The sequence below is a fragment of the Macaca nemestrina genome, chromosome 10, assembly GCF_043159975.1.
Source record: "Macaca nemestrina isolate mMacNem1 chromosome 10, mMacNem.hap1, whole genome shotgun sequence".
NCBI classification, from domain to species: Eukaryota; Metazoa; Chordata; class Mammalia; order Primates; family Cercopithecidae; genus Macaca; species Macaca nemestrina.
This window is the reverse complement of record NC_092134.1, coordinates 128,134,363-128,159,515: the sequence shown is the minus strand read 5'-3', so window position 1 is coordinate 128,159,515 and position 25,153 is coordinate 128,134,363. Positions and strand designations below refer to the sequence as shown.

At 41.2% G+C, this 25,153-nt stretch overlaps 1 protein-coding gene across 5 annotated transcripts in view; it reads right to left on the bottom strand.

Annotated features, from left to right (window-relative positions):
• LOC105481967 (glutamate ionotropic receptor NMDA type subunit 2B) overlaps nt 1-25,153 on the bottom strand; it is a 442,762-nt gene that overhangs the window by 296,992 nt on the left and 120,617 nt on the right. The window contains exon 1 of one of the 5 annotated variants that reach the window (XM_011741790.3): nt 1,774-14,510. The exons of the other annotated variants lie outside the window; for them this stretch is intronic. The gene's annotated coding sequence lies outside the window, so the exon portion shown is untranslated. Of the gene's footprint in view, nt 1-1,773; nt 14,511-25,153 lie in introns of those variants that run through there. 5 annotated transcript variants of the gene reach the window in all.

Genomic DNA, 25,153 nt, shown 5'->3' with positions numbered 1-25,153 from the left:
CAGTGAGGAGCCTGAAGTTCCAAAAGGTTAAGTCATTGCCTAAGTTCAAACAGGTAGGAGACAGCAAAACCAATTTTGACTTTCAAAATCACTGTCCTTAACCATGGCCTTCCTCTTGATGGTGGTATAGGATGTCCAAATAGAGGGGCTTGGGGTTGGCAATCTGTTCAGAGGGCAGGGCTCAGCAGCTGTGCTGAGGCTGTACCACATAGCAAACACATCTACATTCAACATGTGTATGTATTTGGGATGGCTGCTATGGTGCAGGGAGAGGAAGGGGGTATAGCTGATGGAAATCTGTGAACAGCTAGAAGCTCCTACCCCCCTGCTTCTCTAGGAGCGGCTGTGGGCACACTGCCTTTCTAACAAATGCAAATAAATATTAAATATTTGTTTAATAGAAAATACCATGCATTCTTTGATTGCAATTCTGCTTTTTCTCTAGTTGGAGCTCCATGAATTGCCAAAGGATGTAAAGACTTAGAAGGGAGTTACAAGAGGAAATGCAAAACCATCCATTTTTACCAAAATTAAATGTGCAAAAGGCTATATATCAGAGGGATGCATACAGGAAAGAATAAGAGGTAAATAGCAAATAGGAAAATAAGAAAGGAAAACAAGAAGTGTTTAACAAACACTACTTAAAATTCTTCTGAAGACAAAGCCTGAAGCACAGTCAGCCTCGGCCCAAAGCACCTGCGTCATCCATTTTCCACCCTTAAAGCCCCTGATATTCCCTTGGATGCTTCATTCTCTGAGGAAAAAACCCTAGTCTAAATCCATTTGATCCTGAGAAAACAAACGTCCATATCCAAAGCACCCCAGCCCTTCAGTGCAACCTTTCTTACCTTCCTAGTTCTCTCTTCGTTCCTCAGTTGAATAACCTGCATTTTTAAAATAATTGAATTATCCATGCATTGTTTCATCACATTATTTCAATGGCCTCCTCTGATTACAGTGCTAACCTTCTGACCTCCACCTCCTGTAATATTTGTCTCTTCCTGTCTGTCTTTTCTCCCCACCACCCCACCCCGATCTTATCTATTCCCTCTCCTGTCACCTCTTTAAGGATTAATAGGGTGAAAACACTCACAGTCTCTGATGCTCAGGTGTGGCGCAGGAGAATTTCTAACATGGCCTGGAAGCAATCTAATAGGAAGGGTGAGGAAGGGGAGTGGATGGAGAAGCCAGATGTCTTGCCCAAGAAATACCTGTATTTCAGGTAGTGTGTAGAGGAAACTACCAGCGTGTTCCCAGTGCCCTGCTGATGCAAAGCAGCATAAACCTGCCTCTTCCCTTCTTACATATTATTCCAGGCACTCCAGCATTCACATACTTATGTTCACTGACAACTGCCCACTCTTGGAAGCAATCCACTGGGGAGCTCATCAAATCAGCAGTCATTTAGCAAGACCCCCAGTGCCTGAACCACTTTTTTTTTGCCAGCATATTCACCCATTCACTCTGCCAACACATGGCAAAAGAGGTGCCACCAAGGACTCTTCTGTTTATAACACCTACTGATCACACTCTGAGGTTAAGTCAGCTCTGGCACTGTGAAGCATACATGTGCAGAAAGGTGAATGAAGCTACAGCAAAGAATCCGTGATCTCTACAGTAGCCTGGCAGGCTGATTTTCTATCATCTAAAATTAATTATATGGTATAACATGCAGAGACATCCACAGAACAAGGGAGACAGTTTGGATAAGGGCTAAGAAGTAACTGAATGAGAGTGATGGAGCCCAGAAGCGGCTTTACCATGATTACTTACACAGAGGAGATGTTGGGCTAGAATCTTTTCCAGATGGAGAAAATTTGAAAGTGATTCAATCAGTGAAATGTAACCACATATACAATCGTCATGGTGAAAATCCCTGAGATGTTTTTCAGCTCCATCTAGCCAGAATATGAACAATACCTAATGATTGTGCAGTGCTTATAGCTCAACGAAGCACTCTCATATATCTCATTTCAGTCATTACATCATCCATTATTTTATGGACAAAGCAGCTTTGGCTCAGAAAGGTTCAGTGAGCTGCCCAAGGTCATGCAGCTGGCAAGAGGCAGAGCCAAACGGAAGCCCCAGGTGTCAGACAAAGGTCTTGTGACTGCACGCCTCAGATTGATGCCACCATGGTCCACAGTGCTCAGAGAAACAAGGACAGGAACAAGAAAGGCCCAAAGAACCGAGAAAAATGTGTGTACTAAAGCCATCCAACAGCACCAATTGACTATTAAAAATTCAGCTTCTTTAGTGACTCATAACCAGGTCAAAGCTTTTATTTTATTGAATGGTCCAGTAAGCTCATTCAATGGACATAAAAAAATCTCCATAACAGAAAATATGCATATGCATATATATTTATCCTATATAGAAATCATGGGATATTTTCATACTTGAATCTTTTGGAATAAAATGTAACGTTTCTCCCCACCTAGCTAGAAGGAGAACAAGTGAGTTTATCTTAGAGAGAAGGATCAAACCACTTGTAACTCAAAGAGGTATGTTTCGCTCCATCTCTAAGAGGGCATCATGCATGCCACCACAGTGTGTAACATACTGCTCTGTTTCAGCCTGTGCCTCTCAGTTCTGCCCCACCCAGCCCTCCATATCACTGGGGCCAACTTCACTCCCTCTGGATTTTATTCATTCGGTAGGGATCCAAGCATTCTAGATACGTGGAGCTGGAAAGGAATTCAAGGTCATTTTGTTGAAAGGAAAAACAGCAGAATAAAATAGGTAAAAATGCCAAGACTGAGAAAAGTGCCTTAGATGCTTATTGTGCATTAGGAGGTGGCAGTAAATCAATGTATCAGTGCAGGGGACCTTGTGATTTGTAGCCCAAGATACCTGATTTAGATCCTGGCTGCCCCTCTTACCTGCTAGACAACTTTGACAACCACTCAATATCTCTGGGCCCCAGTTTTCTTGTATATAAAATGGGAGTAATAGTTCAACCATTGTGGAAAACAGTGTGGCGATTCCTCAAGGATCTCGAACTAGAAATACCATTTGACCCAGGCATCCCATTACTGGGTATATACCCAAAGGATTATAAGTCATGCTGCTATAAAAACACATGCACACGTATGTTTATTGCGGCACTATTCACAATAGCAAAGACTTGGAATCAACCCAAATGTCCATCAGTGACAGACTGGATTAAGAAAATGTGGCACATACATACCATGGAATACTATGCAGCCATAAAAAAGGTTGAGTTCGTGTCCTTTGTAGGGACATGGATGCAGCTGGAAACTGTCATTCTCAGAAAACTATCGCAAGAACAGAAAACCAAACACCGCATGTTCTCACTCATAGGTGGGAATTGAACAATGAGATCATTTGGACACAGGAAGGGGAACATCACACACCAGGGCCTATTGTGGGGAGGGGGTAGTGGGGAGCGATAGCATTAGGAGATATACCTAATGTAAATGATGAGTTAATGGGTGCAGCACACCAACATGGTACATGTATACATATGTAACAAACCTGCACGTTTTGCACATGTACCCTAAAACTTAAAGTATAATAATAAAAAAAAGGGAGTAATAATAATTTTCTCACCGGATCATAGAAAAATAAAAACAAGATCATTAATGTCATATGTTAACTAATATAATGCAATTAAATAATATAGCCAGTGTAATAAAATAAAAAATAAAGCACACAGCAAAGTACCTGATCAGTTCCAGTTAGATTATTTTCTACCTTTTATGTCTAAAAATCACTGGATATTTCTTTATTGGTTGGTTCCAAAAATAATACTACATAGCTGACTTTTATCTTTCATATGCTACGTTCTCTGAGTTTTCTGGTGGTGGTGGTGGTGGTGGTGTTCTGAGCCTTGAATTGTTTGTCCTATCATTTTTTACGTATTTCTAAGAATATAAGAAGAACTCATTCAGTTCTTTTCTCCAGAGGGCAGAAACAAGAAGTAAAGAAAAAACTGTTCCTCACTATGGGTATAAATAATGCCCTATAGCCATGTGTTTATTAAGTAATCATAGTTTTCCTCTTTTTACAAACATATATTGGAGCAGCATGAGATTCCTGTACATCAATGATATGACATAATATTAACTCAAAGCAAAGAAACATATTTTTCTTAGCCTAAGCAGCCTAGTTGTAGATAAATGTGAAGTTATGTTGGGTTTTGTAACACTAAAGGTAATTTGATGAGCCCCAGGAGATGCAGTTCTCATTGTATGGCTGAAGAAGCTGAGACCTAATGAATGATTTGTCCAAGATCACACAGCTAGCCGTGCCGGAGGCTAAACTCTAACCCAGCGTTTCTAACTCTCAGATAAGCCCTCTTACCTCTGTATCACACTTTTGAAATAACCTTCCAACCAGAAAGTTGTGTAGATTCTATTTTCTCAGATTATTGATGAATATGTCACATGGGACAGAAATAAAAGGCTTGCTAAAGTCAAGACACAGTACATTGATCACTTCCCCCACAATCCCGGAACCTCATCAGTCTGTCACTGCCGGAGACGATGATATCCCATAGGACCTCAGTGCCACACTCTTCAGTGTGCTGTAATTTCTGTCAGAGAACAAGATATGAGCAGAGCCCTCACCTGTCAGGCTCTAGCCTAACAGTTCAGGGGACGCATCTGGATCCACAGCTCTTAGAAGTAATTTCCTTGGAAACACTGCCTCTAGCAACAATATCTACACCAGTGCTTCCCAAACACCAGCCCATGGATCAATGACAATCCATGATAAAGTTATCACTGGCCCACAGAAAAATGAGAAAAATAAAAACAATGTAGTGGGTTGTTGACACAGCTAGATGTGTTCAATTGAAAGGACTGTTCTTTATTCTGAGATCATATATTTCTTAGTTTTGTTTGTAGTTTACATATCCTTTGTTTTTTTTTTTTTAATGTGGTATAGGACTATTTTTTAAAAGTCGAAATTGGAAAAATAACGATTCATCATGCTACATCATGCCACCACTGCCACTATCATTATAAAATAATTAGTCTGCAAGTTGAGAAATCAGAAACCTCTCCTCTAAGCAACGGGTAACAGAGGCTGTGTGGCTGGAAGGAGCAAAGTCCCCACCAAGACTGGTTCCCTCTTGGCCAAAAAGGAGGCTTGACGAAGGGACTGTCACTGCCAGTATGAGTCAAGGACATCAGGGAGCTTCGTATAACCATATCCCAATATGACACTCTCCACTCAAGTATCTTCTGAATTCAGCCACATACAGGTTTCATCATGTTATAGTTGAGGCTTCTGTTTTAAATTCTTTGCTTTCATTTTTCACTTCAGTTAACATAGGTGGGTAACTAGGTGTCAGCATCACCAGCAGTTTTGATATGCATTATTTTTCTTAGTCCTATGAGATAAGCCTTTAAAATGTCCAAGGTATACCGTACCTGGCTTTTGTAGCTCACTGCCACAAACTTTTCATGATCGTCCCCCAGATCTTGGTTGCTCAAATTCAATCTTCCTCATCTAATTTCTGTGCCATTTTCTCCTTTAGTGATGCATCCTGCATACCACTATTGATTAAAACACTATGCATGTTCATCTACCTCTCCAGCTTCACCATACTCTCAGTGATTTGCACCACGTCTAACACATAATGGATGTTTTGAATGAGTAAACGAATCCTAGACCACTTTCCAAAAAGCTAATCATTCGATAATTTGATGAAATTATCAAAATGTTGACTTTTTGTATAAAAATAAACCTGAAAAGAAGGCTAACTTCTACAGTTCATTATGGAAATAGGGTGAAAATGGGGTCTAGCGAAGTGATGGCAAAATTAATTAGGAGAATTATAATGAGATAATTCATATAAAGCTCTTACACATAGCAAGGGCTCCATATATAATAGTCTTCCTTTTCCAACTCCTCTTCTGATTAGTTGCTCATTGGAATGTTGGGGAGATTAGTTTTTCTGGTTTTTTTCTTTTTTAGAAAATCTTGTTTTCAAAACACTGCTTTTTACTTCTTTGTGGTTTTTGCTTTATTTTTTACTTTTTAAAAATTTTTATTATTTATTTATTTATAGTTTATTTTAAGTTCCGGGATACATGTGCAGAATGTGTAGGCTTGTTACATTGGGAGAAAAAAAAAAAAAAAAAAAACGCCTGCTTTTTAAAAACAATAATATCAACACTGGGCCCAGGAAAATCACCTCAAAAACACCATTTTTGGCTTTTGTTATGTTCTCCTGAATCCCCATACACACCACATACACACACACTCACACAGACACACACACACACTCACTTTCCAAATTTGGGTTGACATCTGATTGCTGATTACTATGAGTGTGATCTTCCAAACAACTGTGTCTGCATCAAATACCCCTATGGGCCATTCACATTTGATTCTGTGTGAATATTTTTATAATTTTTGTATTTTTATATTTCCATAAAATTTCATAATTTTTCCATGAGGCCAAATCAGAAGCTTCTTCAAAGTACAGATTAAATATACCTTTTTTTCTTAAAATGTCTGCACATTCAGGCTTTCACAGGATATTAAATCAATGTGACAGTACTTTCATGAGCATAGGTAAGCTACTAGAAGGTGAGCACAATTTAATCCTAAGAACACCTGGTAATTGATAAATACTAAACAGCCAGAAGACTATTTAGGACTAGAAGCACCAACATTCTAAGAGTCATGTATGATTATTATATGTTTTTGAAAGAGGTATGTTTAAAAATATTAGGTACACGTTGCAAATCTATCAGGATCCCATCATTTGTGAAGTCCAACATGACTCAGATTTTAACAATTTGTTTCCAGTCAACCACCAAATCTCTTTGAAATGTGTCATGTTATATTGGCATGCATGTCTCTTTCTGTTTGTGCTTATGTATTCTATTTACACCACCCAGGGTAAAGTGATGCTTAATATTAATTTTAATACCAATGTTATCAAAATATATTTTAGCCTACATTCAACAGCTCTGAAGTAGGCCAAAACCTTTTCTCCTCATTATCACCTCCGTGAGAGTCCCTTGCCAAGATCTGGCTAGGAGGCTTATATCTGACAAAGCTTAATGAAGTGTTAATGAAGGGAAACCATCCCAGCCCATTTAGAGCTTTATTCAGCACAGATTTAAGAGTACCCTGGTGGCTCAAGCCTGTAATCCCAGCACTTTGGGAGGCCGAGACGGGCGGATCACAAGGTCAGGAGATCGAGACCATCCTGGCTAACATGGTGAGCGCGAGGTGGCGGGCGCCTGTAGTCCCAGCTGCTCGGGAGGCTGAGGCAGGAGAATTGCGCGAACCCGGGAGGCGGAGCTTGCAGTGAGCGGAGATCCGGCCACTGCACTCCAGCCTGGGCGACAGAGCGAGACTCCGTCTCAAAAAAAAAAAAAAAAGCTTTAATAGTGGCTCTTTTTCTTCCCCAGGACGGTACAGATAAGGTGAGAGGCTGTAGACTTAATTTTGTCATGTTTGGCTTGAATGGTTTTGCCTTTTGTTCACTAAACTGAGGTTTAATCCTTGTCCTTATTTAAAAATTCCTCTGTATGGGTCTATTCCTCTGTATGGGCCTATGAATTCCTCATTCTAGATACCTGCCCAACCTTTCCAATCAATGTCTAGGCCCTTAAGCATGCACTCTTAACATGCCCATAGCTTCTTTTTCTTCCCTTTAAGTAATTTCTTCATCCTCTCTAGTCCCATCAAAGCTCTTCATTTAACAGAAAACCATCAGCCAAGGTCTACAAAGAATTCTGTGGCCAAATCCTCTGCATTCCATTTGACTCCCCTGTGCTGACATGGCACCACTCATTGCTCATAGCCATTCAGCACTCTTCAGTGTAGCTTACATGATTCTCTTCTCTTGTAGCCATTAACTTAGGGGCCAGAAGACCCACATTCTAGTCCTAGCCCTGCCACTTAATATTTCTCCATCTTTGACATATCGTTTAACTTTTCAGAGACTTATGGTGATGCTAGGAATAGTGGCAATAGCTATCTTCACTTTTCAGAGAGAAAATTTGAGATGCAGTTTCCCATACTGCACAATTGTTATGAGTATCAAATTAAGATAGAGTATATAAATTTACTTTGAAAACTGTAAAACATCATGAAATGTAATATTTTGTTATTTTTATCTCCTACCTCCAGCCACATGTACTGTAGTGTTTCTTCCTGTTCTCTCTTCTGATTTTCCTCTCCTTTCTTTGTGGAAGACTCCCTGCTTTTCCAGTGTGAATATTCTGCTATACATGAATTTCTCAGCATACTTAAGCCTTTCTTTCCTAAGTAACTAATTAGAAGAATGCTTCAAGATGAGGAGTGAAAGGGCTAACCTCAGGGTGCCACATTTTGGAGGAAATAAAAGAACTATCTATGGCCTGTGAGTAGTTGGGACACACCAGTTTCTGGAGTTTTCTTTGATCATTGAAGAGTCTCACCCAAACAGAATTTACTTTATCCAAATTTGCTTTTCCCTCTGTCTGCCTATGATTATCAGAAGTTCATATAATCTCTAATATATAGGTTTCCTACTATATACAGCCCCAAATGTCATTAATATTAACTTTTATCAATATCAATATATTTTATTAATATACTTTCAATCATTTATCTCAAACCACATTAAAATGTCATATCCTCCTATCCTAATTTCAATTTGCCCTTGTCCTTACCTCTAATCAGGAAAGAGAAGAGAGAGCAATTCATTATATCATATTATCTAAAGACTGTGAACTCTTAGAGAGGACTGGTATTTTGTTGACGTTAAAGTTCTACTAGAACTGATCTGGTAATCTGGAAAAGTAGGCCAGTTCCAGGAGAGAACTGAGATGTGGCCTCAGGCAAGTCACTTAATCTTTCTTGGCCTCAGTGTCCTCTATTGTAAAATAAGGGCATGAGACTAGTCTCTAAGATCCCTTCCAACCTTGATGGTCTTTGACACCATGTAGTAAGATAACATGTTCATCTGGATTTTTGTGGAGGGGTGAGGAATAGAGTGGAGTGGGGATGAAAACAGGGTGTGCTTTATCAGGAATTGCCTTTCCTTTCCCTACTGCATGTAAAGAGCTTCAACAGTCTCTTTGCAACCTTTTATGTGCCAAATCTTAAAATCTGTCAGCAAGGATGCAGTTTAAAAACTCATAATTTGATCACACATCTTCAGATTTTGCCACCACTGCTCATTTCCTTTGCTTACTTTTAATCTACTCACCCTGAACCCTGTACATTTTTGGTGACTTTCTCCCTATTTTTTCGCTCACCTTTCCTTCATTCAACATTCTCTTCTCATGGATATCATACCCAAAACTTCTTGAATAGATTGTAAGTCCCAACCCCTTTATTTTCAGATGAAGAACGAAGAAAGATTTAGGGACTTTCCCAGAGTCAAACAGCTATATGGATTATAAAGCAAAGATGAGAACCAGACCTCTTGATTTGGTAGTTTAGTTTAGGCTCTTTCCACTCTAATATCTACACCATGAAATGAATATTTCCATTCAACCCTATGGAGTACTCCAAAGAAGAATAAAGCCCTAAAAAGCGAGTAGCAGCATATCATCCACTACATTGCCCATAAGACTTAAATTATTTTTAAAAATAATAATTAGCCCTACTCTCTTTCCCTCTATTTCAAATATTGGTGACATATACTTTCCATTTTATATAATCCTAGCTGTGAATAATTGCCTATTTTTTCCAGTTGCTTTGACAAATGAAGTTGAGACTTCTATAGACTTTATTGCTGCATCTCTACCTCAAATCCACCCAAACCAATCTTTTTCTTGTATTGAGACTGCCTGCTCATATTTGACTCCACCACCATTTAGCTCAGTCAGTGCTGTAGGATCTATGTGAAAAAGTAATTAAATCATTTCTGTAATTATTCTCCCATGCTTATAAATAATTAAGAATCGCACATTCCCCCGGAAGCCACGAAGAACCCAGAAACAGTGAATGATGAGGGGAATGAATGAGGAAACATATTTGTGAAGGCAGTAAAAATTCAGTGAGGGGGTGATAAATGAGAAAGCTGGAGAGTGAAAATAAGGAGATGGTTAAGAGTCAGGAAGGGGAGGATTCCTAGGAACATTGGTAAAAATAAAAAACAATTAAGAAAGGAAACAGTATAACAAAACAGACCCAGGAGCAAGAAAGGAAGAGAAAGGAGTGCAGGCAGAGGAAGGCTAAAAGAGGCCAGACATGTGTCGCAGTTGTTATTATTTTCCTTATTGCAAAGCTAAGGAAACTGAGGCAGAGAAGAGTTAAGTAGGCTAAGAACACAGAACTAATAAGTGAGAGCCAGAATCAGTCCAGGTCTCTCTGGGCCTGAATTCTATCTATTATATTGAGCTCAAACTCCTTTTCAGTTTTTAAAATTACAAAATGTAAATCTATGATGATCTCAAAACAAAATGTTTAATCTAAAAAATGTATATTATTCTTCCTGATATCCCTTATCAATAAATTAGCTACAGTGCCTCACCCAGACCCCCACTATGACCAAGCATATGGATGGAGAAGGTGTCTGCTGGAGGGCATCTCTGCTGTGGGATGGAAGAGCACTACAAGGTCCCACAGAGGTAGGGCATATGTCCTTGGGTGGCCTCATTACATGCTAAGTTCTAACCAACTGAACCAACTGGCCACAGACAATAAAGTTAATGTTTGATAGCTCCAAAAGTCAAGAGCAGACCACCTGGGAACTTTTAACTATGCCAGGTCCAAAAGTAGGCCACGGAGGGGCCTCGGCACTGACAGGAAGAAGCATGACGATGGCTGCATGTACCACATAAGGTAGAAGCCATGTGGAACAGTGGGTCACAGGAGATGGGGGAGAGGACAAGGTGAGAGAAGGGCATAGAGACACAAACCAGAGATGCAATGATGGGGAGCAGGGAGCAGAGCAAGGAGGGAAAGGAGGACAGAGAGAAGGAGCAATCAGAGAAGCCAAGAGGGGAAGAAACAAAGAAGGATACATGCACAGGCAGGCTGAGATGAGTCCAAGAGGGCAGGGAAAGGCAGCTGAGGGTTCTTAGTGCAGGAAGTAGGGTTAAGCCCTCTCTGTAGTGTGGGTGGTTAAAACAGTCCAGAAATCGTCAGAGTTCACCAATTTATATGGACTTCCCTCCTCTACCTGATTCTCTTCTACTTCCCAGAGCAGGTCCTGAAGTCCTTCTGCCTTAACAGACAAAATGTTCTCCAGGCTCCAGAGCAGGTATGGACTGTCCCCTGCTCAGCTGAGAACAACTGACACCCTCCTCAAGCAGCTCCCCTTCAGGGTTTCTGTCCCAGCAGAGCCACCCCTCATGCTAGGATCAGACAGAATCCCCACAAATGGTGGGATCTGTGGCCCTCAGGAAAGTACCTTCAGTTTAAAATACATATTTCCCTTATGGTCCAACGAGATATCTGAAATTCCACTATTACAAACTTTTTCCACTAAGTTAGAATACAAATGCCCCTAGGGAGGGAAACCCATCAGTTGTTCTTGTCTATTTGAACCCTGGCAAGGACTTAGTGTTATAGACTGTAAGGAGGAAATTCTGGGGCCACATGGAGGACAGACCCAGGACTGAATTGAACAGTACTTCTTGGAGAAACCTCAGCAGTGCTGGGAGCAGAGGGAAGCAGGAAGAGGGTCCTCTGGGCAGGCAAAGGGCAGAAAAAAGGCACTGGAGAATTAGAGGTAGGAGCTGTCAAATGAGAGAAAAGAACATGGAAAAGGAAGTTTTCCTTCCATAAAAAATGGTTAAAAGTACATTCTTTTCCAATTGCGTAACTTTTCCCTGAACTGACCATCAAGTTCAAGATGACAAAGTGGCCATTATTGCTACTTAGAAGTTCCAGAAGCACACAAAAAACCCTTTTCAAGCCCTAATGCTTCCTCCCACAGACAAAAAGCCAGCTCCGGATACTTCCAACTCTTAACAGCATCAGAAGCCCCCCACTACAATGACTAGTTAGCCTCTTTCTTGAATCCAATAGAGCACAAGAGTGGAATACACCAACATGAGAGAAAGTACTCTTCTCCCAGAGCATCCAGAAAGCTGAACAGTGTCCTTACTCCCCTCTCTGCTTTGCTGAGTAGTTTTCATAACAACCACTGAACTGGTTTCCCTTCTGGAAGAACTGAAATGACACCAGTAACTACTTGCTGGGTTACCAAGTCTTCCCTTTCACTGACTAATGAGACCTCTCCTTGGGCACAGAAACTGCAGGGCCAAATGGGTGAAGTTCCATGACCCCAAATAGTACTTTCCTCAATAAAATCAGTCACCAATTTGTTCTTGGAGAACAACAGTGATGAGAGACCAGGGCATTCACAAGAGGGGTATCCCTATCTTTCAGCGTCTTCTGATAAAGATGTGCTGGTTAGATGTCTGGAAAACATGTCATGGCAGGGAGGCAGGCAGGCAAGCAGGACAAGAACTGGGACTCTGGCTGCTGCTCTTTTTCTACCCTGCAGTGCAGCCTGGTCCTGAGTCCTGCTACTCAGTCAGTCCCTGCATTTGGCTGGAGCAAAGCTTCCATGGTCTATATGAGTGTAACTGGACCTATAGCTGTCACAGCCGTTGGACAACTTCAGGTAATGTTGGTCTGAGCCATCAGTTCTCCTACTTCTCTTCTGCTTGGTTCTGGAAATTGTTGCACTCACACTTCCTGCCCCAATTCCGCTCTTCCTGAGCTCTGACTCCAGGCTTCAGACCTTATTTCCTGTTTTCAGTATCAACTCTGGCTTCTAGAGCCATCCATCCAGAATAGAAGACTCTCTATGATCTCCATTCAGAGGGGCGGTGGGGGAAAGGTTCTGGCAGAGACTCCAGGCAAGCAGCCAGCTGGGGCCTAGGGGAAGAGAATTATTCACAGGATCACAGATGTTAGAGATGAAAAGAACTTGCAAAAACACATCTCACTCATCCATCCCACCTTGTAATGTAGGCCCTTTTCCAAGAGCATATGGCCTGTTCCCATCTGATTTCAAAGAATCTATCATTAGCGACAAATACATACTGAGCGCAACTCATGTGCTCTGTGTTGTCCCGATCATGAGGGGTGGAAACCAAGGGGCTCTCTTCCTCTAGAAAGGGCTGGCACACTGTGTGATAAATTTACTTCTCTCATGCATTGCCTGAGCCCACCAAGTTATCTGTCCCATCATGCTCACACAGATATCTTCCAAACACCTGAATACCCCCTCTTGCAGATAAGCAAGCCTGTGATTATCCTGGGAAAATAATAGGGACAGTAGATGCTGAAGGCCCAGCAATGGGAGGCACTGTAGGAGGGTGCTGAGGGGGCCAATGGAAGCAGTCTTTGAGTACCACCGCCACTGACTGGTAAGGATTTTGGTCTGAAGTAACAGCAAATACAGCTGATTCTCTAAGACTATTCAAGAAGTAAGAAGGAAAAGATTGCTCCAAGACCTATCGCCATCCAGGATAGTGAGGCAAGGACACTCTCTTCCTTGTCAACTTCTCATCTACTGAGATGGAATCCTAGACCTTAGACTGATGTACACTCGATTTTATTTTCTCCTCACACACACCACGGTACAGAAAAAAATTTCCCCAATCCCAGGGTTATTGAAGAGTTTCAGCTGATCCAGGATCAAATCTTGGGGCATCCAGTTGAAAGTGTTCTGGGCTTGAAGGTCTCAAGTTCACTCTTGACCTGAGTCTAGAGTTTGGAGAGAATTGGAGTTCCCATGCAGCTGCAGCTCCCAGGCCCCATCAGACTGGGGGTGGACCTGACAGTTTTGCCCACCCCTACATCCCTTCTTCTCTAATTCTCTTTCCCTTTCTGCTTCTTATCTTTCATCCCACTCTTGTCTCTCCCTTGGCTATTCCCTTATTCTGAATGTTTAGGTCTTAATCAAGGTCAACTAGGAAAGGGAGGAAATCAACTTTGCCAGGCTCCAGTTAGCCCCTGTTGCAATAACTGGGATAACCTATTACTCCAAGGCTAAATGCTTGATATCCCAGGAGGGCTGAATAAATAAAAGTGTTCAAAATAAAGTGAAGCATACTAGTGAAATCCATGGGCTTCACTGTCATTTAGCTAAGTGTTCTAGTTTCCACACTGTCATTAATAGTGCAGGCCAGTTGCTTTCCTTTCTGATTCTCTTTCTTCATCTGTAAAAGAAGGACAATAATACTACTGCCTAAATCCTAGGTCTCCTTTGAAGGTTAAATTGGCTCAGTGCAGGCAAAGCACCATTTCATATAAAGAGTGGCACCAGAAATGCAATAGGCATTTGATTTTTCTAAAGGCGGAATAAAATGAAGCTGACCTCTTCTGAAACTCCAAATTTGGCCCACCCCACTCTCCTCCCAACCAGGGCAAATCCAGGATTCAAAACATACCCAAAAGAAAATGTTAATCAATTCTAGGTTAAGACCCTTAACAGCCTGCACTCCAGCTGAATATCAGAGACAAGAGAGTTGTTGAACTGACATCTGATGGTGGATTTCATCATCTCTAATTCCACTGACTTTGTCATTTTCATGGTATTTCCTCCCTTCTGTTTTCCTTTCCCTTCCTCATCTCCTTTAGCTTCTTTTCATTTTTCTCCAACTCTTCTTTCTCTTTCTTAATCTTTATTAAGCATTTACTCAATGACACTGCACTGGAAATCATGATGAGAAAGCTCAACAAATAGAGCCTGACCTGTCACAGACTTTATAACCTAAACAACATGACATGTTCTACTCACCAGTGGTTCTCAAACTGGGAAGTTTATAAAAACAGTAATTAGTAGGGCTGTGCTCCAAACCTATTAAATCAGAATCCTTGGGTATGAGGCCAGAGAATCTATATTACAATAACAATAATAAAATAAAATCTCCCTGTTGATTTCAAAGTCAACCACTACCATACACTAAAATAAACTATAAATTCTACCAAGCCCCTTTCTCTCTTTCATTTTTTAACTCCTTCATTCTCATAATCCTCTCAGCTGATTATGTCCAACTGTTTTATTTTTGAGAATTTACAATATTTGCTTTGATATAAGCAATGAGAATATAGGAATGGTAAGAATAAAAGGCAGAGAGGTTGGAAGGAGGTGGAAGGAGTATGCAGACAGTAGATCTATGAAGGCAAAAGAAGTGGAGTGATGCAGATGGAAGACAGCAAAAATAAGAGTAGGCAGAGGAGGAGGAGGGTGATGTGGGCGGAAGCAGCATGCAGAAACCACAGTGCAGCCTGGCTTCCTGGGAAGCCTGTTGCCCTAGCAACATGATGCTGAAAGGTTAAAGGCTGCTGCTCCCTACTACTCTGGATTACATGTTGCCAAGGCAACAGAAGGCATCCAAGACACGTGGTGGCAAGCCGTGAGGACTTCAGGGCATGCCAGGAATCCTCAGTTCAAGACAGGCTATCCTAGCTGGCTGCACCATTGTGCTACCTTCCACTCTGAACCCATACCTCAAAAGCTCACCCCGGACGCGGCATTCCCTGTGATACTCTTCTCAGTGCCATCACCTCACTTTGGGAAGAGAGGAAATGATATTCAGCTGCAGCTAGGTAGACAAATCCAGGAGTAGGCAAGGGATACTAGTGCATGGGAACTCCAAGAACTCAAAAGGAGAAGCAGCCATTTAGTTAGAGGAAAGCCAATTATAATGTATCTAATTTCCTCCATTGCTTTGCTCATCTGTTTGCAAGCCTGTAAACAAATTTTGTGAAAATAACAAAACAAAACCTGCATAATGCATCTATCAAAGGAAAAGGATGTCTTGTCTTTTAAGAGGAATTTATCTTTCAATACTAGTAGATAACAGAAGCCATTTATTCAAAACCAGGTGTGTACTTGGCAGAGTAATGAGTAGCTTAAAAGGTTATTTCATTTAATCTTCATAATAGTTCTTTGAGGTGGAAGAGTATTAACCACATGAGAGAGATGAGAGAAAAAAAAAAAAAAAAAACAGATCACAGAAATCACACATGGCAAGAGGTCACCGGGCTCTGAAAGGTGGAACCAGAACTCAAAATGGCTCCATGGCATATGCTCCATCCATGATACTGTACTGCCGCCATCTGAAAAGACACTATATCAGGTAACATGGCCCCATTCTCACACCCAGAATGAATAAAATAACTCCCTGCCAAGACCTCAGGCCCTATATCAGCCAACTCCAGAGCACCTCGTCAGACTCAGCTATACTGACCCTCCTATTACTCATCAAGAAACAGCAAACAGCAACAAAAACACTTTCCCACTTGAAGGCCTTCACACCTGCTGTTCTCTCTGCCAAAATGCTGCCCCTCAGATCTTCACGTGTCTTGATCTTTCTCATCATGCAAATCTCAAGGGCTACCTCCTCTGCAGCCTTCCCCGACAACCCTAACTAAAATAGCTCACAATACCTCTTTCTGCTATTTTCATTAAAGCATTCACCACTATCCAAAATAATATTGTTTAATTGATGTGTCTGTTTACTGTCAGTCAATGCTCCGTGAGGACATGTCTCTCTTATTGATCACATCTCTGGGACCTCAAATAGTTCCTAATACCCAGTAGATAAAAGATATTTTGCGAATAAATACCTGAGAAGGTATGTTGTTTGGAGAGGAAGTTACTACCTTTGGAAAGTTAATTGCATTGATTAAATATAGTTGGGTGATACCTTGACAATTAGCATATAATATGAATTGCATATGTTTATTTTCCAAAACTTTTAAAACTGTTTATTTCTTTCTGCTCCCTCTTTTGAAAGAGCGCGAATAAAGTCAGGTCTATCACTGGCACTTAAACATTTTGCATGATAAAAATCTTGCTCTGCTACCTCAGATGGCACCCCTAACCAGAAGCAGGCCTTTTGCCATGTCTGTCTGCTAAAAATAAAGTGGACACGAATGTGATAACTCCAGCTGGAAGTGCCAGGTTGCTGATTGCTGGTATCTGGCCCTCATATCTGTGAGAAAGGGAAAGGTGATGGAGCTAGCAGCCCAGAGAGACATAGGAATGTATCTGCCAGTAACCACAGAGATTAACCTATCAGCCATTTTCATTTGGGTTTAAAATACTTTTCTCTTAATTGTAACTGACATTTGCTGCCCCGAAATAATTAATTCATCCATACATTTAATAAATATGTATTAAGGGCTTACTCTGTGCCAAGCTATATGTTAGGTTCTGGTGATACAAAAATGATAAAGACCTAGTCCTTGCCCTTGCGAAGTCTGTAGTCTAGCAGGATAGAGAACTAAAAAAACTACTACCATTACTTACAGTTGTGATACCGTCTATAAAATGTATGAAATTAAAAGAAATAAAGGGAAAAGAAACAGGAGTTTTGAATTGATGGTAGAGAAGAAAAAATATCTGAGGGCATGAGGACCTTGGGTGAGGAGTACAGACCTAGATGAGATGTACCACTTGGGCCCTGGAAAGTAGAAAGTAGAAAAATATCAGTACCACACTTAAACACACACATGCATGCACATGCACATGAAACAAGAAGCAGGCTGGAAGCAGTGGCTCACACCTGTAATCCCAGCACTTTGGGAGGCCAAGGTGGGCAGATCATGAGGTCAGGAATTCGAGACCAGCCTGGCCAACATGGTGAAACCCCGTCTCTACTAAAAATACAAAAAAATAGCTCGGTATGGTGGCGAGCACCTGTAATTCCAGCTACTCTGGAGGCTGAGGCAGGAGAATCGCTTAAACCCAGGAGGCAGAGGTTGCAGTGAGCCGAGATCGCTCCATTGCACTCCAGCCTGGGTGACAGGGTGAGACTCCGTCGCAAAAGAGAACAAAACAAGAAGCAAAAAGCAAAAACAAAACAAGGAGAGAGGCATGGAGAAAGGGAAATACTAGTACTAAAAGACAAACTTCACCTTGCCAGTCCCACTAAGGGCCTCAGTAGCGGAACAGCTAAAGGGAGCACTGACACTTCACCCTTTCAGCATTGTCCCAGGCCTGGAGTGACCCAGAAAGAGCGTCACCTTTGGAGAACACCCAAACTGCATGTCCAATGACCGCAGAGCTAGGTGAGTTCAAGATCATACTGTTGATGGTTTGTGTTTCTGTTTATTTCATTCATTTATTCAAAGGAGACTTACCAAATAACTCTCATAGACCCATACTTGCTGATTCCTACCACTTTCAAGGCCTTTTCTAGGTACTTTGAACAACCTTACTTAATAACCTTAAGAAATAGGATCTAGGCCAGGCACAGTAGCTCACACCTATAATCCCAGCACTTTGGAAGGCCAAGGTGGGTGGAGCAACTGAGGTCAAGAGTTTGAGACCTGCCTGGTCAACATGGTGAAACCCCATCTCTACTTAAAAAAAAAAAAAAAAAAGCCTGGCGTGGTGGTGCACGCCGGTAATCCCAGCTACTCAGGAGGCTGAGGCAGAAGAATCACTTGAACCTGGGAGGCAAAGGCTTCAGTGAGCCGAGATCATACCACTGCACTCCAGGCTGGGTGACAGAACGAGACCCTGTTGAAAGAAAGGAAAGAGACAAAAGAGAGAAAACAGAGAAAGCAAGAGAGGGAAAGTTCTATTTGTATCACTGTTTTATAGATGAGGAAACTAAGGCTCAGAGAAGTTAAGGAATTTTCCAAAGGTCACAGATTAAGTGGTGATAGAACCAGGAAACAGCCGACGTAATGAGATTCCAGAACTCCCTCACTGAACTGTGGTGTGTGTATTCACTTCCTAAGGCTGCGGAAGACTCGGGGGCTTAAAACAACAGAAGTGTATTCTCTCACGGTTCTGAAGGCCAGAAACCTGAAATCAAGGTGTCAGGAGTCTCACACTCTAAGGCTCTAGGGGACATTCCTTCCTTACCTCTTCCAGCTTCTGGAAGAAGCTGCCTTTCCTAGCTTGTAGCTCAACAAACACCACCTCTGTCTCTCTTTATATGGGCTTCTCCTCTGTGTCTGTGTCTTCTCCTCTTCTGTCTCTTATAAAGACATTTGTCATTGAATTTAGGGCCCACCCAAATAATTCAACATGATCTCATCATGACATCCTTAAGTTAATTACATCTGCAAAGAACCTTTATCCAAATGAGGTCACATTTATGGTTCCAGGGGTTAAGACATGGACCTATCTTTTGGAGGGTCGCCATGCTACCCAATGCAGTGTGTATAGAGTGCACAGTTTAATGAGTGTTAATTGTTTAATAAAAGGTAGCTGTTACTATGCACCTGACACTATGTGCTGGGAAGACAAAATTAGTAAAGCATAGCCCACAATGAGCCCACTCTACAGGAAGAAAGACAGATGTGTTAACAAGACAGGTTATAATAAAAGCATGAAGAGGGCACAGGTGAAGCGTAATAAAAAGAAATGGCAAATTATGTGAAGGTGGGAGTTAGGAAAGGGTGCACAGAAGAAATGCCATGAATTCTCCTGTAAAGTGAATAGGTGTTTTGGGGTGGGCAAGGAAGAGGAGAGTGGCAAAGACAAAAGCACAGAGATGTAAAACAGTCAGAACCATTCGGGGAGCTGTAAATAATTTAGTGTGGCTTGACACTGCTGCTCAAGGGCAGAGAGGTTAAGAGAAATCCTGGAGAGGTGGCCTGGGACCAGATTAAAGAATACGCTTCATTCTAGGCTGAAGGAAGCCAGGGCGGTTTTAAGCAAAAAAGTAATAATCAGATCTGAGTTTCTAAAGAATCACAGGTAAGCTTCCATGCGGCAGCACAGACAAGAGAGAATGAGTGCCAGCCCTTGGGTCACTGCGGCATGTATGGAGTTGAGGGGACAAATTGGAGCTACCTAAGAAGGTGGAACTATCAAAGTCCCATTACTGTCGGAGGGGAAGGGAGGGCTCTAAGTTGATTTCCAGACTGAGAAATAAATCCCTTTTTAGAACTCTTGGTTTCTACAATGCTTCTCCTTCCTTGCTCTTCTTGTTCTCTTCTTACCTCTCTGATAATTTTGTCTCAGATCCTTTATCATCTGTACCTTGCACTTCCCCTGGCCATCCCTCAAATGGTAGTGCACCCAGGGTTCTGCCCTTGACCCACTTCTCTCCTCATTCCACTGTTCACTCTGAGCCATCTCATCCACTCTCATGGTTTCAGCTATCCTGTCCCTACAAATGAGGCACTTAGCTACACATCCAGCCTAAATCACTCTCTCTACCTCCAGGCCCAAATCTAAGTGCTTACTAGACATTTCCACCTATATGACCCACCCATGTTCTAAATTCTATGCATTCTCATTGCCGTTGTCACCAAATCTGTGACAAATCTAATTACTCTTGTCATCGTAATTTTTGTGACTAGCACTAAAAGGGTCAACAGTGTTCAGTGCTGCAGAAGGTCAAGAACAACTTGAAAAGTCCATTGAATTTGGTACTTTGGAGAAGTGAGAGATAGGAAGTGCAAAAGGCAGTTTCAGACTCTACCCTTTAAGAACTGTGAAAAGAAGGAGACAGGGAGGGAGAATGAGCATCAAGGAAAGCTTTCATGTTTGTTTAATAAGATGAGAGTGATTGGAGCACATTTATGGGCCACAGTGATAATTGATATTTTGGTTGCACAATTGATATTTTGGGTAAGACTATTCTTGACAGTGGGACACTAACACATATATTACAGGCCACTTAACATGCCGGTTCTGTAAGTTCTTAGTGCCTGTGGTGCATGCGCGCATACACACAGACACAGACACACACACACACCAGTTATTTGACATCTAAAAATCACCCCCATACATTTCCAAACATCTTCTAAGAATCCCTAAAAGGGAAGATACCACTAGAGAGGAATAAGTCGACAGTTAAGAAAAAAAGAAAATGATAGATGAACCAAGAGCCTAGTTCTGGAGGACTCATAGAGAAGACTAGACTAAGGACACAAAAGAGAGTTTGGCATGAGATAAGGGAAACGCACGATGTTTGGGCTTTCATTCATAGAGGCATTTGTTGAATTTCCAGGATGTCACTTCCTTTGAGACACATTGTCTGTTGACTAGCCCCAAAGCCATTCCCACTTCTTTCCCCCTTGTCACCTCCACCAGAGAGACTTGCAACGTCCACAGGGTTGCCCATGTGACATTGTTTGGGCTCATGAAATCAAGGATGTGGGGAAGACTTTTTCTAATCCAATATCAACCCATTTCTTTTTCCTTCATTAAGTATGAGCATGATGGATGACTAATGTTGGGGCAGCCACCTTCCAACCATGACAAAATGCCAGGCAAACCCCAGATGTCAGCACTGACATCACTGAGCCACTGAACCACCTCCAGCAGCCTCTGCTCTAGACTTTTTGTTCTAAGACACCCACAGACTCATTTGTTTAAGCTACGGTGAGCAAATCACTATCTAAAGGTATTGGGCAACATAGTTAACCTGTCTGATCTATAGTTTCCTTGTCTCTAAAAGATAAAATACATGCTTCCTAAATTCAATGAAAACATTAAATGAGATAAAATATATAAGATGACTAGCTCAAATAAGGTGACTCGTTGAGTTTGACAAAAATAAGTGATCAATCAGTGTCAGTCTTTCTCATCATAACCTCAAAATAACTTACAATAATTAGATCTTCTTTGTCCGTGTAAAATAGAATTATAGCAATAAATCTTTATTGTACTCAGAAAGGTAGAATAAAAATAACCATCTTTAATGTTACTCTCCTGCATACTAGACCTTTAAACTACAGAATCAAAATAGAATTTTGAATAAAATGTAGATCTAACAATAAGACAAAAAGAATCACAGAAGTCTCAGAAAGGGGAATAAAAATATACTCTTGGTATAGAAATCATAACTCAAGGAGTTTTTTCAGCAGTATCAATGTGATGTAAAAATTGGCTGGCAACATTTAGTAAATTTATGTTTTCTTGTGTCATAACATTTTACTACTTCTTACCTAGTATCATTAATATTTCCTTCATGTAATAATTCACTTTTTTTTTTAACATATCAACACTTCCAAATCTATGAGTGACTCTGATTCAAACACTATTTTACTCTACTAGGCTTTTAGAAAATGATCTTGACTGGTCTTTAATGCTTATATCCTATGTGTATCAGTTTATTGAAATCACTTTGTGTCTCTCCTTTGAAAATCCTGATAAGCTCTGATCAAATCAATATCAGTAATTGCATCACCAAAGAGGTGGAACCTACTGAGTTGTTGTTTATCCACCATGTCTAAATGGAAGCAGGTTAACATCCCAAAATCCTCTATTTCTGTTAATAGGAAAAATTAGAATCCATTTTCCTCAAATGATTTAGGACAAGTCTGGTTTTTGAAAATGCAAGATGGCATATACTGAGCGCCAACTGTCTACCATACACTATGTACATGGCATCATAAGGCTTGGTACCCTTTATGAGCTGGGTGCTATTTTTGTTTCCACTTTACAGAAGGAGATTTTGAGGCTCAGAGTCTGAAGAGTCCAACTAAGGTCACATGGGTGAGAATGAGTAGAGCTCAAGCCCATGGTCCCCAAAGTCTACATTCTCTCCTTGTGCTGCTACCTTCTTTTAGACACCATCACGTCCCTGAAAAAATGTATGACAAGTGATGGCTGGTGTGTTACTTTCCAGCACCAAGTGCCTGTATTTCTATGAATGTCGAAGCAATTTCTGGGCTTCAACTGTTACAAGCATTAACACTGCACCTAAAGAAAATCCTAGCTCCAATTTTTAAAGACAGGATGCACTGGCCAAAAAGAAACACATTTCACAGAAGCGGGTGGAAAGAGCCAGACAGACAGAGCTACATCACTGCAAAGTTTCCAGTGACTTAGAGAGCACTGCCTACCCATCTTTCCCCAAAGTCTAGTTCAAGTAGGGAAAATTGGAGAGAAGAAACTGAGCTCCAGGTAATTTTATCCTGGCTTTTTTTTTTTTTTTTTTTTTTCCTAACTCCCTCATTGTGTGCACTGGGAAAAAGTCTTAAAGTCACTGGGAAAAAGTCTTAAAGTCAAGCACATCTGAATTCAGATTTTAGTCCCACTATTGTTCTAGATGTGTGACTTTGACCAACATACATAAATGCTCTCTGATTTAGTTTCCCCATCAAGAAAGAAGAAATACTACTACTTCCCTCATGGGATTGCATAAGAATTAAAATGCTCATTAACATCATGCCTGGTTCAAAGTTGACATAATATGTTAGTTTTTTTCCTGTCACTTTTCCTACCTCTATGTCTTAATACCCTGTATCCAAGAAATGCCATAACACTACAGTTTGCTCCCAAAGTATTCTGTTCCAAGGAATGTCATGTCACAGACAACTAAAAGCAAGGTAACAATCTAACAGACACCAGAAATTTGTGAAGAAGCATAGGGTAAGGCATGAGTAACATGTACCATCTTGGTTTCAAGATTATGTTGGATATGCAAATCCATATAAGCCAAGAGAAGGCAATAGTTTGTTCCCAGTGTCACACACCACTGCCAGCCCATCTACTCTCTCCAAACCCACTGCCATTAAGCAAGTGGGGGTAGAGGATAGGGGAAGAGGGGGAGAGGATGAAGCCAAAGAAGAGTAGGGCCATCTTACTATCCCCAATTAGATTCCAAAATGTGGCTCTCAGTACAGAAAATGAAAAATGTTATTGAAAGCATCCATTCCCAAAGAAGTAATTTATTGTTTATTTTATTTTATTTTGTTTCTGAGACAGAGTCTCACTCTGTCACTCAGGCTGGAGTGCAGTGGCGCAATCTCGGATCACTGCAACCTCCGTCTCCTGGGTTCAAGCAATTCTCCTACGTCAATCTCCCAAGTAGCTGTGATTACAGGTGTGTGCCACCACGCCCAATTTTTGTATTTTTAGTAGACACAGGGTTTCACCATGTTGGCCAGGCTGGTCTCGAACTCCTTAGGGTGATCTGCCTGCCTCAGCCTCCAACGAACGTGCTGGGATTATGGGTGTGAGTCACCGTGCCCGGCCCCCAACGAAGCAATTTAGAAAGGAAAGAATCATAGCAATAGATCCACAGTAAGAATATTTTTGCGTGTCCTCTAAGGAGGAATAAGATCCAGAATGTGATGCACGTTTTAGCTACCATGCTACACCCTGATCGACCCGTCTATTTCCAGACCGTGACCCTTTACTCAGCATACCCTTTTCTTCCTCATTCTTGGAGTGTTAGAAGTTGGATCTTGCATCCTTTTGCCTGCTCCTACTGTAACTTCTACTTTCTATTTTCCTTCCTACCTTCTTCCCAAGCCATTTTCATTAGTCCTAATGCCAAGGACAAAACAGTTGTCATTGACTCTGTCATTCCCTATCACTACTCCTTATTTCCCTCACCTAAAGTGTCTGTTTGCCACAGTACTGCTCTAAAATCTTCCACATATTTTATTTCATTTTATCTTCAAAATATAAGGTGTGTAGGGCAGAACACAAAATTTATATCTCATAAACTATAAACTGAGTATCATGTAGTATAAGTAATGTGTTTGCCCACATTTTCAAAGTTCATCAGAATGCAGACTAAAACTCAGGGATGTATAATTCTTAGTTCAGTGTCTTATGATGCAGAATTGTACAATAGAAAGCATAAGTTTCAAAATAGGTATTCCTGAGATTTGAATTCTAGTCCCATTGCTCATAGTGCGCTGTGATATCCTGGATTAGTTACTTAACCTTTCTAAGCTAAAATCTGAAAACCCAGGGAAGATTTCAGACAATCAGTACAAAAACCTCCTAGAAATAAATGGAAATACATCTAGCTTCAGTTCATTATTTGGATTCAGATGGGCATCTTAAATCCAGGTTCTCAGGGAGAATAAAAGCAATTATAACAAGGCAAAATAAAATAGGCTCTTTACACTCAGGTGGGGAACTGCCAAAAAGCACCTCATACATTTTTAAACATTCTCCATTACTATTCTAAACAGTCTTCTGTTATAAGCACCTAGCAGTTCTTTCCAGGTTAGAGATTTTCTTTAAGGGACCATGCCCTGTGTGGCTGCAGCAGGCTTCCATACTACTTGTGAGCCTCGGCTTCCCTGGTGGGGTGAGACCAAGACTCCCACCTCACACGTCAGAGCCTTTCCCCAGATTTTCACCTTTCAACCATATGCCCTTTTTGGGTGGTCTCCAATTTGGAGTTTTTTCTACGGTTGTCCATGCTGCTTTTTGATTCCCATTCTTTTCCTGCATCACGATACACTCTCACTCCCTTCAAACTGTTCCACATAGCCTTCAGCTTCACTTGCTGAATGTGAGGCTGGACACTTTGGTGAAGTA